Source organism: Dermacentor andersoni, chromosome 11, assembly GCF_023375885.2.
Source record: "Dermacentor andersoni chromosome 11, qqDerAnde1_hic_scaffold, whole genome shotgun sequence".
NCBI lineage: Eukaryota > Metazoa > Arthropoda > Arachnida > Ixodida > Ixodidae > Dermacentor > Dermacentor andersoni.
Genome location: NC_092824.1, coordinates 62,773,270 through 62,790,991, shown reverse-complemented (window position 1 = coordinate 62,790,991; position 17,722 = coordinate 62,773,270). Strand labels below are relative to the sequence as shown.

Sequence of the window (17,722 nt, the reverse complement as noted above, 5' to 3'; positions counted from 1 at the left end):
TCGCTTACGGCGCTCAATAAGAACACCACGCGGCAGCCCTCCTGGACATTTATGCAGGTACTCTCAAAACGAGGACAGTTTTTGACTGTCGATATAATAATCTTGGGCAAAATGAAAGCACAGAATCGTTTACAGACGCTATCGCTTTACCGAATACGTACAGGACGTGAACGCCACTGCGCGTGGTCGCCGCGATGGAGTCTCCCGAACCGGCTTCTTGCGTGAAAGGTAGGCAAACGCTGAGAGTAAACTATGTGACATATGATCTTATAGTGCGCTGTCTGTATAACCAAATGGAGCATAACATAATGGAGCCTCAATCCAGCGATCGCACGGGTTCGCAGCGACCGACTTCGCGTCTGCATGCATGTTCGTGCACAATGTTTTGCTTTCGCTGTGAGCGCGTTTTTGCACCATGCCTTGAGCATTAGGCCACAGCATATGGGCATTTGACAGTACATTCATTAGCAACCATTGTTGCGTGGACGCTATGAGAACTGTTCAAAAATGATTCCGTTATAGAGACTTCGACGCCTAGCTACGGCGACTGTGATGTGCCGTCGAGACGATTCAATCTTTTTTGTCTTCTAAATTCTTGGATATTTCAGTATTATTTCTTAAGTTGCGATGCACTGTATCATTGTCGGTCTTCTCAGAGTGCGATTTCCCTCTGCTTGATTTTCGTAATCCAGTGCATTAATTCATAACACAAACATGACCATATGCCACGCCTTTCTTTAATGTGCGTCTTACCGATCCCCTTCCGTTCTAGTGAACTTTCCAGTATCTAGCATCAACAAGTTCATAGACCAAACCGTAATGACATTAGCCGGGCAGCGGGCGCGGGCGAGAGTCTCAGTGCGCGTTTTCTGCTATTCACCGACATCGCAGTCCCGGCGCCGTCGCAGATATGTTCCTCGCGTCTGTGCTTGCTGCATACCCGAGTTGTAGCCGATGGCTGTCTGCCGGTTCTAACTTTCGCCAGCCAAGCTTCACGCAGCTCCTTGCCCTGTGGCTACGTGTGAATAAGGCTGACACCGGGCTCCGTTGCGTGCGTCCGGCACTGCGGCACCGAGCAGTAGCCTACCATGCGGCACGCCTCCAAAGCCAGCCACTGCCTAATAGTACTTTGAAATGTTGTCAAGCAGACACCGAAAGCGGTAAAGCCTCACCACTTAAGGAGGAGGAGGAGACAAAGGAGAGGAAAGACAGGGAGGTTAGCCAGTGTAAGTACCGGCTGGCTACCCTGTGCTGGGGAAAGGGGTAAAGGGAATAAAAGGATAAAGAAGAAGAGGAAAAAAATGGAAAAAAGAAAATTCACACAGTAACGCGAAACTGCGCGCAACAACGTTCAAAGGCGGCCGCACATTTCGCATGTCCTTAAATACTTCAACAAAGCACTTAAGGCCTTGAGTTCCGAAGCCCGTCTGGACCAATGTCCTAGAGCTTTTTTCCTCTGTAAAGGGGCGATTCTCCAGTTTTGCGAGAGCGGTCACGAGCACTTCGCACTGCGTAACGGGGACAGTCACAAAGGAGGTGTTCAATCGTCTCCTCGCAGCCACAGGTGTTACAAATAGGGTTGTCGGCCATTCCAATGCGGAATGAATAGGAGTTCGTGAATTGCACGCCGAGCAACAGGCGGCACAGAAGTGTTACCTCCGCTCGTGGCAACCGTGGTGGTAGGCGGAGTTGCAGACGTGGATCCAATCTGTGGACACGTGCGTTCGTGAATTCACTGGTGTTCCACAGATTCTGTGTAAGCTCGCGGGCGAGGGAGCGAAGACTTGTGGCTGCATCTGTTCTTGACAGCGGTATGGGTATAATCTGGGCACCATCATGAGCCGACCGGGCAGCGTCATCCGCACTGTCATTTCCTGAAATTCCACGGTGACCCGGTATCCACTGGTAGACGATGTTGTGTCCCTTGTTGATTGCGTGATGGTGGAGTAGTCGGATGTCTGCGACTAGTTTCTCATTTGGTCCATGGTTGAAAGGGGACATCAGACACTGAGGAGCTGCCTTTGAGTCACATAAGATGGACCATGAATGGGATGATTTATGAACAATAAACTCCAGAGCAGCGCGGATAGCTGCGAGTTCTGCAGCCATCGATGATGTAATGTGGTATGTCTTGAACTTGAGGGTGACACACTCTGCGGGAATCACCACTGCTCCAGCTGAACTATTAGAGCAGACAGAACCGTCCGTGTAAACGTGGATGCGTCCTCTGTGCTTTTCATGTAGCACTGAAAGCATGGTTTCTTTGAGGGCGAAAGTTGACATCTCCGTTTTCTTTTTGACACCGGGTATAACAAGAAGAGCCTGGAGTGGATGGAGGCACCACAGCGGTTGAGATGGTCGTGCTACAGGCGTGAAGTTTGACGGTAAAGCTCCATGGTTGGCGGCAATAATCTTGCTAAACGCTGAACGAGGTCGAGCGGCTGCAAGGGAGGCGAGATGATGCGATGCAAGTCGGGCGAAGTGCCTGATATGCATCCTTAAAGTGTCGACTTGAAGATACGTTTTGATGGGGTGGTCATGCGCGATGGCTATTGTTGCTGCCGTGGACGCACATCTGGGAAGACCAAGGCAAATTCGCAGAGCTTGAGCTTGTACAGATTGGAGGGCACGGAGGTTGGTCTTGCCGGTCCCACCCAGTACAGGTAAGCTATAGCGCAGGAGACCGAGGAACAGTGCGGTATAGAGTTGTAGCATCGCACTCACAGACGCACCCCATGACTTTCCCGCAAGAAATCTGAGCACGTGGGTTATCATGACTAACTTCCTTTTTAGGTAGGAGATATGAGGACTCCAGGAAAAGTCTCGATCTATTATCACTCCCAGAAAGCGGTGCGTCTTCTCGTAGGCAATCGGCTGCCCAATAATTCTGATAACGTACGGTTTCATTGCTTTACGCGTGAAAGCGACTATAGAGCACTTCTCGCAGGACAGTTCCAGACCTCGTGCTCGAAGATAACGTGATGTTAGTGTGGCCGCTTTTTGAAGTCTGGCGGGCACCGGAGGATGCGTCGCTCCTGATGACCAAATGCATATATCGACTGCATAGATCGACACATGGACGGATTCCGGAAGGGTATGAACCAGGTCGATGAGCACCAGGTTAAATAGAGTGGGGCTCAAGACTCCGCTTTGTGGTGCGCCTCGGTAGGTGTTGCGTTGTGATGAGGCACCGTCCTCTGTTTACACAAAGAATGACCTGTCCTTCAAGAAGCTGGATATCCACCGAAAAGCAAGGCCGCCTAGGCCGACATCGCCCAAGGCGTCCAGGATGGCTTGATGGGTTACGTTGTCATAAGCGCCTTTAACATCCAGGAACATCGCCGCTGACAGTCTCCTGAGGCTTTTTTCGTGCTGAACAGACGAGACAAGATCTATGACGTTGTCTATAGAAGAGCGTCCGCGTCGAAAGCCTGCCATAGCGTCAGGATATAACTTGTAGTGTTCTAGATACCAGTCTAGACGCGTCAGCACCATCCTCTCCATCACCTTTCCCAGACAACTGGCCAGAGCAATGGGACGATAAGACGCCACGTCTAGGGGTTATTTACCTGGCTTGAGCAAAGGCACAAGGCGGCTGGACATCCATGCAGCAAGAACTTCTCCTTCACGCCATGAATTATTGTACACGTCTAGAAGTGCATGCCGGGCTGTTTGACCGAGGTTTCCAAGAGCTGCGTATGTCACCCCGTCAGGCCCAGGCGATGAGGAACGTCTGCACGCTGCCAACGCCGCCTGCAACTCCTCGATGGAAAACAGATTGTCCATGCGAGAATCCCGCGAGATTGGAACATCACGGGGATCACGTGTAGCGAACGATGGCGGTAGACCGGCAACCTTGAAACAGAAGCCCTCCGCTACGTCGATCTCTCTGCGACCCAGGTAGAGGGCCAGGCATTTGAAGGGGTGGCATTGTTGCGCTGATGTTCGAAGACCGCGCACTGTTCTTCATATATGTTACAGGGGTTTATGCGGATCAATGGTATCACAGAAGGTTTTCCATCTTAGAGACTGCAGAACTCACCACTTAATCAGAACCGCGGCGCCGGTGGGACATCAAACTTTCAATTTCAGGTGGCTTCGGCGCTTCCGAAGCAGCCGACGCGGCCGCTGTATCCAGGTGATCCCTCATGCCACGTCAGGCCCACAGTGGCGCTAGCTTTTCCAGTAGTCGAGCTCGCCGCCAATAGAAACAGCGCTCACGGACGACACACCAGGAATTGAATGCAAAAGGTTGACAGACATTGCGAAATAAGCAACTCGCCGAATTAAAGGGCCACTGCGACATGGTCGCCATCTCTGGACAAATGGGACCACGAACGCGCGCGTTAAATATTATTCGACTCCTTGCACATACACATAATCTCCTATAACGTAACCGTCAAATAGCTTCTACGGCTTTCTCATAAGGCTCCCTATATTACGTGCCGCCTACGACGTCAACGCCCCCCCCCCCCCTCCTCCACCTCCCCTTTTGTAAATTTATGGCAAGAAGGGAAATGGCGGATGTTAAGGCGTCCTGCCAGTCCTACTATCGCTTCTTCGCTGCGTTTCGGTAGGTGTGTCAGACGACAACCTATTATGATTGGCATTAGTACAACGGAGACTAAGAATAATTAATTTAAAGAACGTAATAGGGGGTGCAAGGCAGCGGTCGAGTTCAGCACAAATGTTTGCTGAGGAAGAATGGGGAAAGCAACATTTGTGTTCTTTCTATCTACACCGATATATTATTCAGCTCTTCCCTCGCGGTCGCGAAATATATATATATATGTATATGTATATTGTGTGTGTGTATGTGTGTGTGTATGTGGAGGAAGGAAAGAAGGAAGGAAGGAAACGTCGGCAGCCGTTTACTCTCCGAGTGGCATGTTTGGCTCGCCAAGCACTGTTCCGGTAAAATCGCGTGACATCAGTCGATACCGGAGTTGCTGGAACTACAAGGATGCCACCTGAACCTGTAGGTACACTACCGTTTTCGGCGCTCTAAACCTTGCGCAATGCGGCCGCCGATGAAGTAGGGATGCCAAACCCGCGACCACCGCTAGTCATGAAAACCAGAACACGTAAACATCAGTGCGCATGGGGAGAGAACCGGCGTTGCGCTGGCAACCAGCGTAGCCACCGACCCCCCTTAACAAATTAAGGAACGAGAGGCCACAAACAGGCGGAAACTGAAGCGCCTACTTGACGGCTGAGGCGTGCAGCAACACAGCCGTACTTTCGAGGTCACTGCATGCTGCCGACACTTGGCGATTGTTTTACGGGGATGGTAACAAATTAATCGAGGCGAGCAAAGGACGAGCACAGAGAAAACGAGAGAATAAGGGTTCTTTTCTGTGGCCCCGTCCTCTGCTCGCACTTTTTGTTGATGCTATTGTCAACGCTCTCAAGGTCCATAACACATTACAGAGATGGAGCGGTTTGACATAAGCTTTTGACACACCTAAAGTTAGTACTGTCGGTGACAGCAGCGATGGAGATAGAGGTGGTCCATTCTGTACATTGTACGCGGTATGAAGGAGGTGACGTGATCGCTCGGGTGCGAAAGGCAACGAGTTAACTGTTAACTTGTTGCCATGACTGACCAACAAGTCCAGAGATGAATTTGATTTATTCGAACTTGCATGCTGTTGCCGATTTGCATTGGACCCCAGGAAAATTGTAGTTTCGCATGAAGCGAGTCGTCAGTCAATCCTGCTTTGTGTGGTGGAGATCCGGCCTCGTTTCAGCGTTCTCAAGTCACGTGGTCATCGGTCCTCCACGCAGGCTCCTAGTGGTTAGCGCCACGGTAAGTAATGGGAGCACGTGTGGTTTGTACAGAACCTTCCATCACAGCAGTCGAGTGTTCCGGAGCACTGCGAAGACAAATAAAATAAAAACAAAAAAGAAACGTCAGTGGAACAAGCGCAGGTGAACATTGTTTTTCGCAGGACACAAAGTCACGTTTCCCGCGGAAGTGCCATCAACGCGGAAGCAGAAATTAACGCTGTTGTGCATAATTGTAAGGCAGTGACTGGTACTTCACATTCAGTTCGAGATCATATTGTAACGAACAATTAAGGGAGTCCAGACACAACAATTTATTGTGGGCTAACTTGTGCCCTGGGGGTAAATAAGAAAGGACTGCCGCGTTCTGAACAGGAGATCAAGAATGCCTTCTTCTTCTCTCTCGGGCGTCGCTTCACCTCTTCTTCTTCTTGTAGACGCTGACAACGGCCATCTACGATGCAAGTGCGTGCGGCGAAAACACGTGCCATCATATCGTCGGCTTTTCCTCCAATACGCCGTTGTCCTCTTGAGGGGGCGCATGAACCTGCGCGCGTTGTTTAAATATGTTTCTGCCTTGTGTCAATATGTACATTAAGGTTATGTACGATATGGACAAGCTCGAGGAAGTTTAGAAACAGTGCTTATTTGGTGTCCAAGTTATGCCACGTGATGTCATCATCATCATCATCAACATCATCATCATCATCACTATCCTATTTTAGTTCCACTGCAGGATGAAGGCCTCTCCCTGCGATCTCCAATTAGCTCTGGCCTACGTGAAATAATTCCAACTTGTGTCGGCGAATTTCCTTTCATCCCCTTTAGAAGCAACTCTGGAGTTCCTCATGACGTTGTTGAGTGCCCCTTGCGATGTCGTCCTTACCTCGTGCACAGCGATAAATCATCTTCATTTGTTTGAATTTGCTTTGAAAATAAACTATAATCCACGGTGAGCTCGGTTTGATGAATAGCGTGCGCGGGGAGCACCGGCCCATCCCTGAGAGGATGGATACCATGGCACAACCAAAGGAGCTGGAGTTGGAGCGCTGTCGAGATGGAGAAACCAGCCACGCCATGTTGCACAATATTGCTCGTTATTTCGCAGACTATTTCTTAATCGCCTTCATAAGTCCAAGTAAAATTGGTTATTGACAGTCTGTTCAGCGGGAGCATGCTCCCGCTGCACAATTCTGCAAGCACCCACGAAAAATAAAAAAATAAACGGTGGTCATCTTCCCACAAGCGAACTTCTGTCAATGTCTTATACATACACAGTTTGTCCCACATAACATGAGCCAAAGTTCTAAACATGAAAGGCACTCCGGACGCGAGTTGAACCAAAGGCATAATGTTGGCAGTGGCCTATAGTTACTCAGGCTAGTTTTTATTTTCCCCTTAACTAATGGATTAGCTAAGTTTAATTAATCACCTTTTGATGTACTGGCTGCAGACCCCAAGTGTGATACGCATAGTTGTACAGCACCTTGAGAAACCACTCAATAAACTGTTTGTAACACAATATATCTCGCATGGTCATTTTTCCCGCGTTCCAAAGAATGCCCGCGAAATGTGAAAAAAAAATACCACGTGACGGGGTGATTGCGCACTGTTATTGTGCTGCTCTCAAGCGTGCGATGGATGAACAAGGTCGGTTGCAGCGAGACTAGCCATCAACAGGGCGGTATGCCTGGTCTAGGTATCTGGGCATGGGGCTCTTATCGCATGACGGTGAAAATGCATGTTGCTGGCAGTGCGTTGCATGGAGAATCGGCATGGAGAATTCCGATCCACTTTGCGGTCATGAATTAATGCTCGCGTCTATTGAAGTCATATTCATCCTTATACTCTTCATATTACTCCAGTAGTCATGGAATCGCCGGAGTCATGGAACGGCCGTAGCCAGCATTGATAATCCTGCCGTTATTATCTCGAACATGCATTTCCCACCGCAATGTTATCTTTTTTCGCATTGCTGCCTTCCTCCTATGCAATCGCCAAAAGCCACAAAGACGTAGCTTGGCTTTACAGTGACACCATCATTGAAGCGTTCGTGTTCGTTCAGATCTTCCATAGGTATTATATTGATGTTGTCTATCGCATGACATCCCAAACCGATCAAAGAGAAAGTAAGATTACAGGTTGCAGTTGTCTCAGTATAAGCAGATGTTACTTCTATTGTTGATTAATGCCATTTATCATTTAAACATATATAAAGACCAGTTGAGCCGAAAGAGAGGCAGGTTAGCAACTTTCTTCTCAAGAAGCATCACCTCCGCCCGCTTGAAGAGAAGAGAAAGAAAGGGGCCACTGGGAGGAGGACGAGGAGGAGAAGGAGGAGATTGAACGGAAATGCAAAGCCACAAGACATCGTAACCTACACAAAGTACTGGAGATGAAACTCACTTTCCGTAGTTTAAAAGAATTGAGGTACAGCTTTCTATTCCTCGCGTCGAGTTGAAGTCCCACTTTTGGAATTAAACAAATCACTAAGCTCAATCTGGGAGTGGGTCAAGTCGCTGGAACTTGCTCATCAGTGGAGAGAAACAAACTGGTGGAAGTTGGCCGACAGGATGGGTTCACCTCAGGTAGGCGTACATACACGTCATGCTTACCTTTTCTCCTTTCAACTTGCATTGCCGAGTATCGAAGCCAGCGCTGCCCTCTGTCCTCCGCATTCTTTGCAATGACGAAATTGGAGTTGACTTCTTTTCCTTTCGAAAAGAATCCAGTACGCAGATGCTTTTAAGCAACGATCCTTAAGTCACCGCAGGAAATCTAGTCGCAATTACAAAATGCACATCTCACAGTTCACGTGGCTGACGCAGCAAACGGCACGAGTATCACCGTCTAAGCGTTGCCTTCGTCCCCAACGCTATTGTTGTGCTTTCGCCTCCGCGTATACACAATTTTCTAATTATGTAACTGGCCATGCAGTGTCCTGTAGAAAGTAACGATATGTGTTACTAGCATACAAATAAATATAATAAATGTTGCAGAGGCGCCCTTCATTGCCGCAAGGCTATCATGCTGCTTCAGAATATTGTGACGCAGAAATAGCTATAGGGCGCAGCGACACGCTTTCGAAGCTGCCTAAAGCATCCGCTGAACGCTTATGGAAGCTATCCAGTGCAAGACAGACCGCTCCTATTGCACAAAGTGTCGCAGTTGTGCATTATGAGCCAAATACATCGTTAAACTCGAGGAACGGCTTGCACGTGAATCGGCGTATTCTCACCGCTACGCTTTAGTCAGCCTCTTCGAGTTGTCTTCTTTTATAGTTCATCACCGAACGCTGTCTTCCGCATTTCCGCGTGTATAGCATGTGCACAATTGTACTACCGAGGCTGGTCCACGACGTTTCGATTCGTGTGATTTAGAAAGCAAAACAGGAAAGAAGTCATGTTTTAGAATGTGTCTATCGTCTCAGGTGTGTTCGTCTTCATGCATCGGTGTACTTCGTGGAGAAAGAAAGTATAGAACTGCGGATGCTTTCACTCAAAGTGCAAAAAAACAGAAATTACTGCCAGAATATATCCTGGAACGTCCCTATCATTTCGTGGTTCCTTCATCGTATTTACCGTGAAGGAAATAATTTCTCGCGCAGGCCGTACTTCCGTTAAGATGCTACCGTCATATCACGCTACCGTCAAGCATGTTTTCATTTGCACCCAGCTAAGCTGACGGTCAGAAATGGTGATTTGCAGTGAAGTTGTAGTGCAGTTGATAGACGAAACGAACGCCAGATTGTGCGCGTGTGTGCGTGCGTGTTATTGGCGTACGCAGGCTTATTCACTTTTCGTCTGGCCTTCTTCATCTTTATCCTTCTTTTCTTCTTCCGCGCAGAGTAGGCAACGATGTTTCTCCTGTTCGACCTCTTACTAGTAGCTTTCCCTATACATTTGCTATATCTCCTTCAGCCTTTTTTTAAATTCATCAATGTATGTGGCAGCCCTATAATGAGAAGGTAGCACTTGTATGTGAAACACTTGCCCTTCTAAGTTCTTCTAAGTTCTTTCATGGCGCAGCATTCGTGCAGGCTGCTGCGCCGTAAAAATCCCAAATGATCATCATCATCATCATTGTCTTGTCTATATTCCCGTTTTCTCGCAAGAGGCCTGCCTGAATGACGTCACTGCTAGCCCGAAACATTCTTGCTGGTGAACTATTCCAATGTTTTATACATTGCGAAGCGACGCGCATGACTGCGCCACACTCTTGAGCTCGATTTATCCTTATTCATTGCGACAAATTACGGCCGTATATTGAATAAAAAATAATTGTGCCCATCTTGTAGGCAAAGTATAGGGGGCGCGTTCGGATTGATATGACTGTTTCTAAAGACGCCGTACTATGCACCGCGGCAGCTCAGAGGCTGTGGAGTTGCCCTGCTGAGCTTAACACGTTCACTGCGTAGCCCCTTATCACAGTTTCGATCTCTGTGCGTTGTGGCCCACCGGTGGCTCACCCGATGCTTTCCGCGGGTGTGGCGTGACACACCGGTAGGGCACACTTCTGAGGCTGTTTTTTCCGCCTGCTGAAAGATGGCTCTACTGGCATTTTCGGTCGCAGCTTGCGCGGGCTACTTCAATCATGTATGCTAGCGCAGAAAATCATCACGCGATTCCCTTGGCCCCTGCATTTCCAGAAAGTTGCTTCCCCTGGGGCTGCATTTTATAAGAATCCATTGTCCATTTTCCGCTCCATTTCGCGTGACGTAAGCCTGACGGAATCATCAGACGAAAGCAGCAGTCGACCAATCACAGAAATGAAAAGCAGCATATACCCGCGTTGACGATAGCCTTCGCCATTCGTTGCGCGCTGTGGTTCAATGTGGGCTGCAAGGTGCATCCAATAGTGAGGTCCGGTCGCCAATGAGCCAATAGTCAGGTCGCTTCCCACGGACGTTTGAACGGCACGGCTACGTCATCGAACAATAAAGAACTGACGTAAACGACCAAATGGATCATCAAAACGAAATGGATAATGGATCCTTGTAGCATACCTTATTTGGAGAATTTATCGAGTCATTTATTACCGCGACTCTGCTCGCTTCATCCCCAGTGAGCGCGACTGAAGCGCGTTCTCAAGGATGTCCTTGAAAAACGGTTCCCTTTCTGTCTACAAAATTTCTGCTTTATGTAGCTAGAGCACGTCCAAAAGTTTCGGTAGTTCTGGTCCGAACAAGTGCCAGAGGCGCTTCTTGCTCTCGCACCCTCGATTCTTCTTTCTTTTCCTAGGCATGCACAAGTTTCCACAATAAAAAGTGTGCGTTTTGAAGCCGTTGCCTACTACGTTCACTACCCACCGACCAGCTCCCCTTTGTGGGGCAACGCCACGACGCCCTGTGTTTCAGCATTCACTAAGCACCAAGACTCAAGAACAAGACCTCAAACTCGACATTTTATTGAAGTACTTCCAGAATAATTTTCGGAAGAAAAAAAAAACAGTTCAAATCACAACATTTGCAACTAAACGTCTTACGTGCCACCAGCTCACGATGTCTAAAACGTAGACTATGTTCAGGAGTTCTACTCGTGCAGAAGATTGAAACATGGCAAACACATAAATGACCTTCCCGCGCAATTTGCGCAAAATGTGACAACTTTCTTCGCCATTACCTTTGCCTGCTCTGGACTCCTGCGAGTTCTCAGCGATGCGTAGTATCCAGTACATCTTCGTACAGACCCTGCAGGTCCATCGGCCTTCTCCAGCGTATGGGCGCGCTTTGTTCCGCGTGTCCTTTCAGTTTCAATCTGAGCTGTGGCGAAGAGTTCGCGTGCCAACTCCTCGTGTAATTCGATGATTGGCGACGTTTTACCGTCCACCTTTGAACGGACAACCCATGCGTTCACAACTGCAGTTCCAACGACGAGCTCCACCGCAGCTTTCCTATGCCACTTGAGCCCTTGCCGTAAGCAGGAGTAGTAGGACGTCATTTGGTCACTGTAGTCTACACCCTTTTTCGCCACGTTGTAGTCGAGGGCTGTGCGCGGTTTCATGATTGGCTCACCCTTTCTCGTTTTTTTTTCCGGTATCAATAAGGCTGGCGTCATGCTCAGCAACCGTTGTCATCATGAAAACGGGCCGTTTATCCAACCACTTCAGCACCTTTACGCCGTTGTGCGATTCAAAACCACCTACTTCCCCCCCCCCCCCCTTTTTTTTTTACTGTAGCTTGTGTAAATTCTTTCGGAAGCCCCTTTCGGTTCGATCGGAGAGTGCCACATAAAAATGCATCATCTTTCAAAAGGCGTGACGCAAGCGGCATGCTCGCGTAGAAGTCGACGAAAAGTGTGCGACCACTGCCGGTGAAGCCAGCCATCAATTTTAATACTTCTTCGGCATGACCCATGCCCGCTATGGCGCCAGATTTTCCGGCATATATTTGCACTTTCAGTGTATAGCCCTCCTTCGTGCAGGCCTTATATAGCTTGACTTCATACTCGTGGGCCTTACCAGGGATGTATTGCCTAAAGGCGAGGCGCCCACGCCACGGAATCATCGTTTCGTCAATGACAATCTCTTTTCCTGGCTCCAACACTGAGCAAAAATTGCGATACGATAGAGATGATCCTGCTGTGCGCTCGGTTCCTCAAAAGCTGCCAAATGCCAGAACCTTAGTAGCAGCAGAAACCGGTCGCGGGCCATGTTCTGCCGAATGCAGTTTACGCCGTACAGATCGCTTCTTGCCCAGTAGTGCTGCAGATTAGGAAGCCTTACAGACCCATGCAGATCAGTACACCAACGAACACTTTCATTTCTTGCACGTTTGTCACAGTCTATTTCTTCACGCGCGATTTCTCTTGTAGGACGTTCGAGTCTATGTACTGCTTTCCATACCTGTTTGTCTCATGAACCATCATGTCCCAAATGTCGTCAGTCAAAAAATGAGAAAACAAGGTGAGAGCATCGTTGCTAGTGGGGAGGCTATTAGCACAGGAGGGCTCGAATACGACATCGCTCTAACTCTATTCGTTATCGCATTCCAGCTTTCGGCAGGTAATGCAGCCTGAACATCACCATTTTCCGGATCCTCAGATACCGCTTCACCGCAAACGCTTGACTCACCATCCCACAGTTCAGAAGAACTTTCCAATAACTCTTCGAGGCTGTCATCGTCGTTGCTTGAATACTCAAGGTTCGCTGGAGCAGAAGTTGTGCTACACGAAATGGATGTCAACGTATTTGGGCTGCCGTGTGTCCTGGTGGATCCGCTTCCACCGCAGGGTCTTCTGGTTTTCTGTACCTCCGTTCAATTTTCGACAGTCCATCACGATTTTTGAATGCTCGTAAATAATGGAAAGCACAAGGATGAGGACCATGAAGCTTGGCACTGAGGGTGAACCTAGTTATTGCGAATAGGACAGACTAATTATTCAGCTGAGCTCTTGCACACATTGTGAGTGCTTTTCAAAAGTACGTTGCGCATGTGGAAACCGCCCGAACAAAAGGCTGGAGCGGGTAGCTGGAACATTTTCTGCGCCGTTTCCTGATAGCCGTCAGCTTTATCATCAGACGCATTGCAAGCGGCGACGTCAATAAATGCAGGCGCGCTATATATCTCTACCGCCATCTGTGATATGATAGTGGAAACGCATTTTCATGCATTTGTGGAAGCATATCGTCGCCGCACTGCAAGAAACGCCTCGTTGTTTGCGCCAGCACGGCTGGACTGCGTTGCGTGACCCACCGGTGGGCTACGACGCAGTGAACGTGTTAAGTTCCTGGGTTCGATCCCAGCCGCGGTGGCTCACATTCTGACGGGGATGGAATGCAATAACACTTGCGTGTATACTTATATTTATCGGCCAGATAAGCAACACCAGGGTGCTAGCACTTATTGCCGCTTCCCCCAGATTATGGCGCGCCTCATCATCATAGTGCAGTTCTTCCACGTGAAATCCCCGGAACGCAATTTTTTTAAAGAGGCTCCACTGTAAAGATCGACGGCGTTAGAGCTCTACAGACCAGGGTTATAAGTAATCATTGCGTCGGCAGCCTGCGTGAAGTCCATAGAAGCTTCGAATCTTCGGTGTAAATACCGCTAACGTACATACTTCATTTAAAAGACCTGAAAATAATTGATGGCGAGCATCGCTGCGTGCTATAAATCGGAGATAGTATACAGTTCGCAATTTTGTTCTTTCGACAAGCACTGTTTAAGGAAGGGCTATGCAAAATGACTGCCATAAAGAAAGCGCATGTATGTATACCAATGCACCCGTTGCGAAGGGTATCCACACCAAAAGCAGGCAGCCCATAAGGACGCACTGGCATTTGGACAGCTTCATTAGGCTTTGCTTTTCTGAAAAAAAGGATGAAAAAAAAAAAAACGTTAATCAATACGATCTGTCTCTCAAATTTAAAAATTACGCTATGTGTTCCAGAAAAGACCCAGACGATTACCTAAATGCAGCCCAGGGCCGGTATATTGTAGCGATGCCTTTTCCGATTCTATTCTTTTTCAGACTTTTCGCGCTTGGCCAGTGGTCAGAGCGACAGTCTGCCCACATTATCGACAGGATCAGACGGCCGCTTGTGGTGGATGATAAGAATGGCCTAGAATAAGGCATTAGGTATCGCTACAATATAGCGGCCCAGGAGCGATAAAGAGATGATTCTATAATGTGCCTATAAATATATATAATTGATTAGCGTGCGTACGTGCTTTCGTGCATGCGCGTGTGTCTATTTTGCATTACATGTGCATTACGCTAGCGCTTCAGCTGTCCAAGCTCACAGAGCGAAACTAGTAAACAAGTAACGAATGCGCGATCCATTTGCCGTACGGCCCCTGGGGTTTTGATACACTTCCCTACAGGGGCTTTTATTGCGATAGCAATTATATGGATACTCTAGGCGCATTTTTGATGTCGCCGTCGCCGTCGTCGTCGTCGTCGTGAGGTTCCGCATAACGTCCAAAGGCTATAAAACCGTCGGCGGGCGCCGTATACTGCACGTGCGAGTGAAACCGTCCGACTGTGAGTCAGTGAACGCGGCTCAAGCTTACGCGCGCGAGCGAGCGTGGAAGGCGGGGCGAAAGCGCGTCCTCTTCTGTCGCGCGCGACGCAATGGGGTGAGGCGAGGGACGAAGGGAGCCGTTCTTCTCCGGCGACTGCTGCTTACGGCGCGGCCTAGCGGGCGCTGTAACTCGATAGCGATATGCGATGTTTGCAGAGTGCGCGTATAGTGCCGGCTGCTTCGTGCGCGCGCTGTGCTTTCCACTTTTGGTTCGCGTTTGAACGAGAGGCAGCACGAGGGTCGATTCGCTCGCTGCTGCTGCCGCGATTCCTCACTCCAGCGTTTTGAGAGAGAGTTCTAGCGGTCATTGAGCGAGATTTGTTCATGGTTACCTCTGCGCGCATGACACCATGCTTGCTAATTTAGTTAGTAAGCGAAAGGCGAAGCAGCGATTGCTATCGCAATCGGTGCTTCGCCTTTCGGGCGAAACTGCAAATTCTTTTTTTTTCAATCTCTAACAACACTCCTGTCTCTGTCGCGTATATAAAAGAAGCTTTGCCAGCAAAATGTGGAGACCCACCGATGTTACACAACAGCTCTGGCGTAGCGCTGTGTAATACAAGGTCGCTAGTTCTATCCCCGCCTTCTGCGATCGCGTCCTAAGAAATGCTAACACCGTCCTAAGAAATGCTAACATGCCCTTCTTTGGCTGCTCTTTGAATAAAGTCAAGAGGTGAAAACTCACCCGGACTCATCCAATACGGCCTTCCTCACAATCAACGTTGCAGTTTCTGAAATTTGAAACCAAATACTTCGTTCAATGAGGAAATTGTATGTAGGGGCCGCCGCTGTGTTGCCTGCCTTTTTAACTGTAGCCGCGGTAATCTTGTACATGTCCTCACTAAGGCCAACGCCTCCTTCAGCGATCTCCGGTGGTCCAGCATCGATCGCACTACTGTCAATTCTATGCGTGAAAAATTGTCTAATCTCACCTGCATTCCTCCTAGCGACTTCGACAGCGTTTCCTTTGCCTTTCTGCGCGTTCGGTTACTCTCACAATCTAGGTTAGCTGTTACATATTCTCGGCGTGACATGACCTCCCCACCTCCGCTTCTTGCTCCTAATATTCAATAAAATATCCCCATACTTCGCTCTCTTGTTCATTGATCTCTTATCAGGCCCAGCATAAGACGAATGAGCTCGCAGTTCGTTGCGCTATCGTAAATATTCTGTGTGCTCGGACTACGGCGGACTTCACTATTTGATTAGCCCGGACATTACACTGCGCAGTTTCTAAATAATAAACTAGAAAGAACATAGCATGATTGAAAATACCGCCCTGAACTATATATAGATATAACCGACATCAAATGAAACTATGACGATAGATGTTAACGTTTACGAAAGAACATCACCGTTGAACACAAGCTTGTAGGAAGTTTCGCACTGCTGTTGCGTTGAGCGAGCTTCGCAGGCAGGACCGAAGAGATTCGCTGCAGCTGCGGTCTGCTGGCGACGATAGTAAGAGTGAAAGCAGCTGCGTTACGAGTTTACGGGCCGCAATTAATTAATTGTGCGTTTGGTGGCGTCGTTCGCGTTTTCTTCGCTATTTAACAATTGTCGGAAAGTGGAGGGAAGCGAAGAAAAACGTACTTTTAAAAGCTTAAATAGCGCTGACAATAGAATGCCCTGACGCGTGCCGATGGATAACGGTGTGCTAACTTGGTCCGGTTGGTACTGAGGAAAACCGTACAATTTATTCGTGTGGTAAAGAGCTCGATGCATCGGGTAATCACATAGTGCACAAGAGCATGACAGGTTTACATTTCTCAGTTTATAAGCCTCGATAAATCTTTCCCGGATAAAAAGTTGGAGGGTTCACTGACGCAGGTATCACCAGCTTGTGAATAGCGAGCGCGTCAAAAAATCTCGCGCGGTCTTTGTTTCGGGATATTTTTTAAAGGTAACTTGTATTTGTAACAATTAGTACATTAGTTCATGACAACAGTAAGTAAGAATTACTAATTAGTAACATTCAGTAACAATTATTACATGACTGGGGTGGTTGGAGAAGTATGGGAGAGGCCTTTGCCCTGCAGTGGGCGTAACCAGGCTGAAGATGATGATGTATTTCTGTGTATATCTGTGTGAAAAACACTTGTCTACGCAGGCTTCTCTTTTTTTTTCGAAGACTAGCTATCATCTGAAACGATTGCCTGAGGCGCATAGTGCAATCCTGTTTCCTGAGTCAACTTACTCGAAGAGTTGAGCATTCCTTGACGTCACATCAAAATGCGCGAACGACTAACTGGCGACATATGACCAGTCACGCTTCTAATTCGCCTACGGCACGTAGTGCAATTTAGTAAATGCAGCACATGTTGGCCTGGCATACTTGAGTGGACCGAATTCCGAAGACCAAACCACTTTTGAGATATGCGGTGTCAAATTTGCAGTAAGAAAATGCATTGTCGTTCTTCTTACTTTCTAATAAGAACGACGTTTTTCTTACGCACTGCGCCAGAAGAAATGACTGGAACGCCAACGCATCTTGTCGCACACTTTGGGAACAAACACCTCGAACCCGGCCTCATCCTTATAACTCATTCAAAGTGGATACGTGTACTCACCGGCTATAATTGGTACGCACAATGCCGTTATGTATTTAGTCCAGAATCGATCAGTTATAAATGTTGTTCTTTAGTCGGCGGGCCACCCGGGACCGTCCCGGCAAAGCCGCGAGCGCGAGCAGCTCTCGAGCTTGCATCGCCGGCACAAGCCCACGAAATGAAAAATGAAAGTAAACTAAATTTTATTTAAAAATAAATTTATTGATTGCATGTTCCGAACGGGCGCCTTGTCGCCCCTCTGTCCTGCCTCAACTCCACAGCTGGGCGACCGCGAGGACGCCTGGAGCGAGCCTCCTCTCGTGCTTGACGTCTACGCGAAGGGCGAAGACGGGAATTGGAGC

At 48.4% G+C, this 17,722-nt stretch overlaps 1 protein-coding gene across 1 annotated transcript in view; it reads right to left on the bottom strand.

Annotated features, from left to right (window-relative positions):
• LOC129381397 (uncharacterized) overlaps positions 1-16,264 on the bottom strand; it is a 37,973-nt gene extending 21,709 nt beyond the window's left edge. The window contains exons 1-2 of the mRNA XM_072285498.1: positions 16,167-16,264; positions 15,497-15,542 (exon numbers count right to left, since the gene is read on the bottom strand). The gene's annotated coding sequence lies outside the window, so the exon portion shown is untranslated. The remainder of the gene's footprint in view (positions 1-15,496; positions 15,543-16,166) is intronic.
• Positions 16,265-17,722: the final 1,458 nt, after the last annotated feature.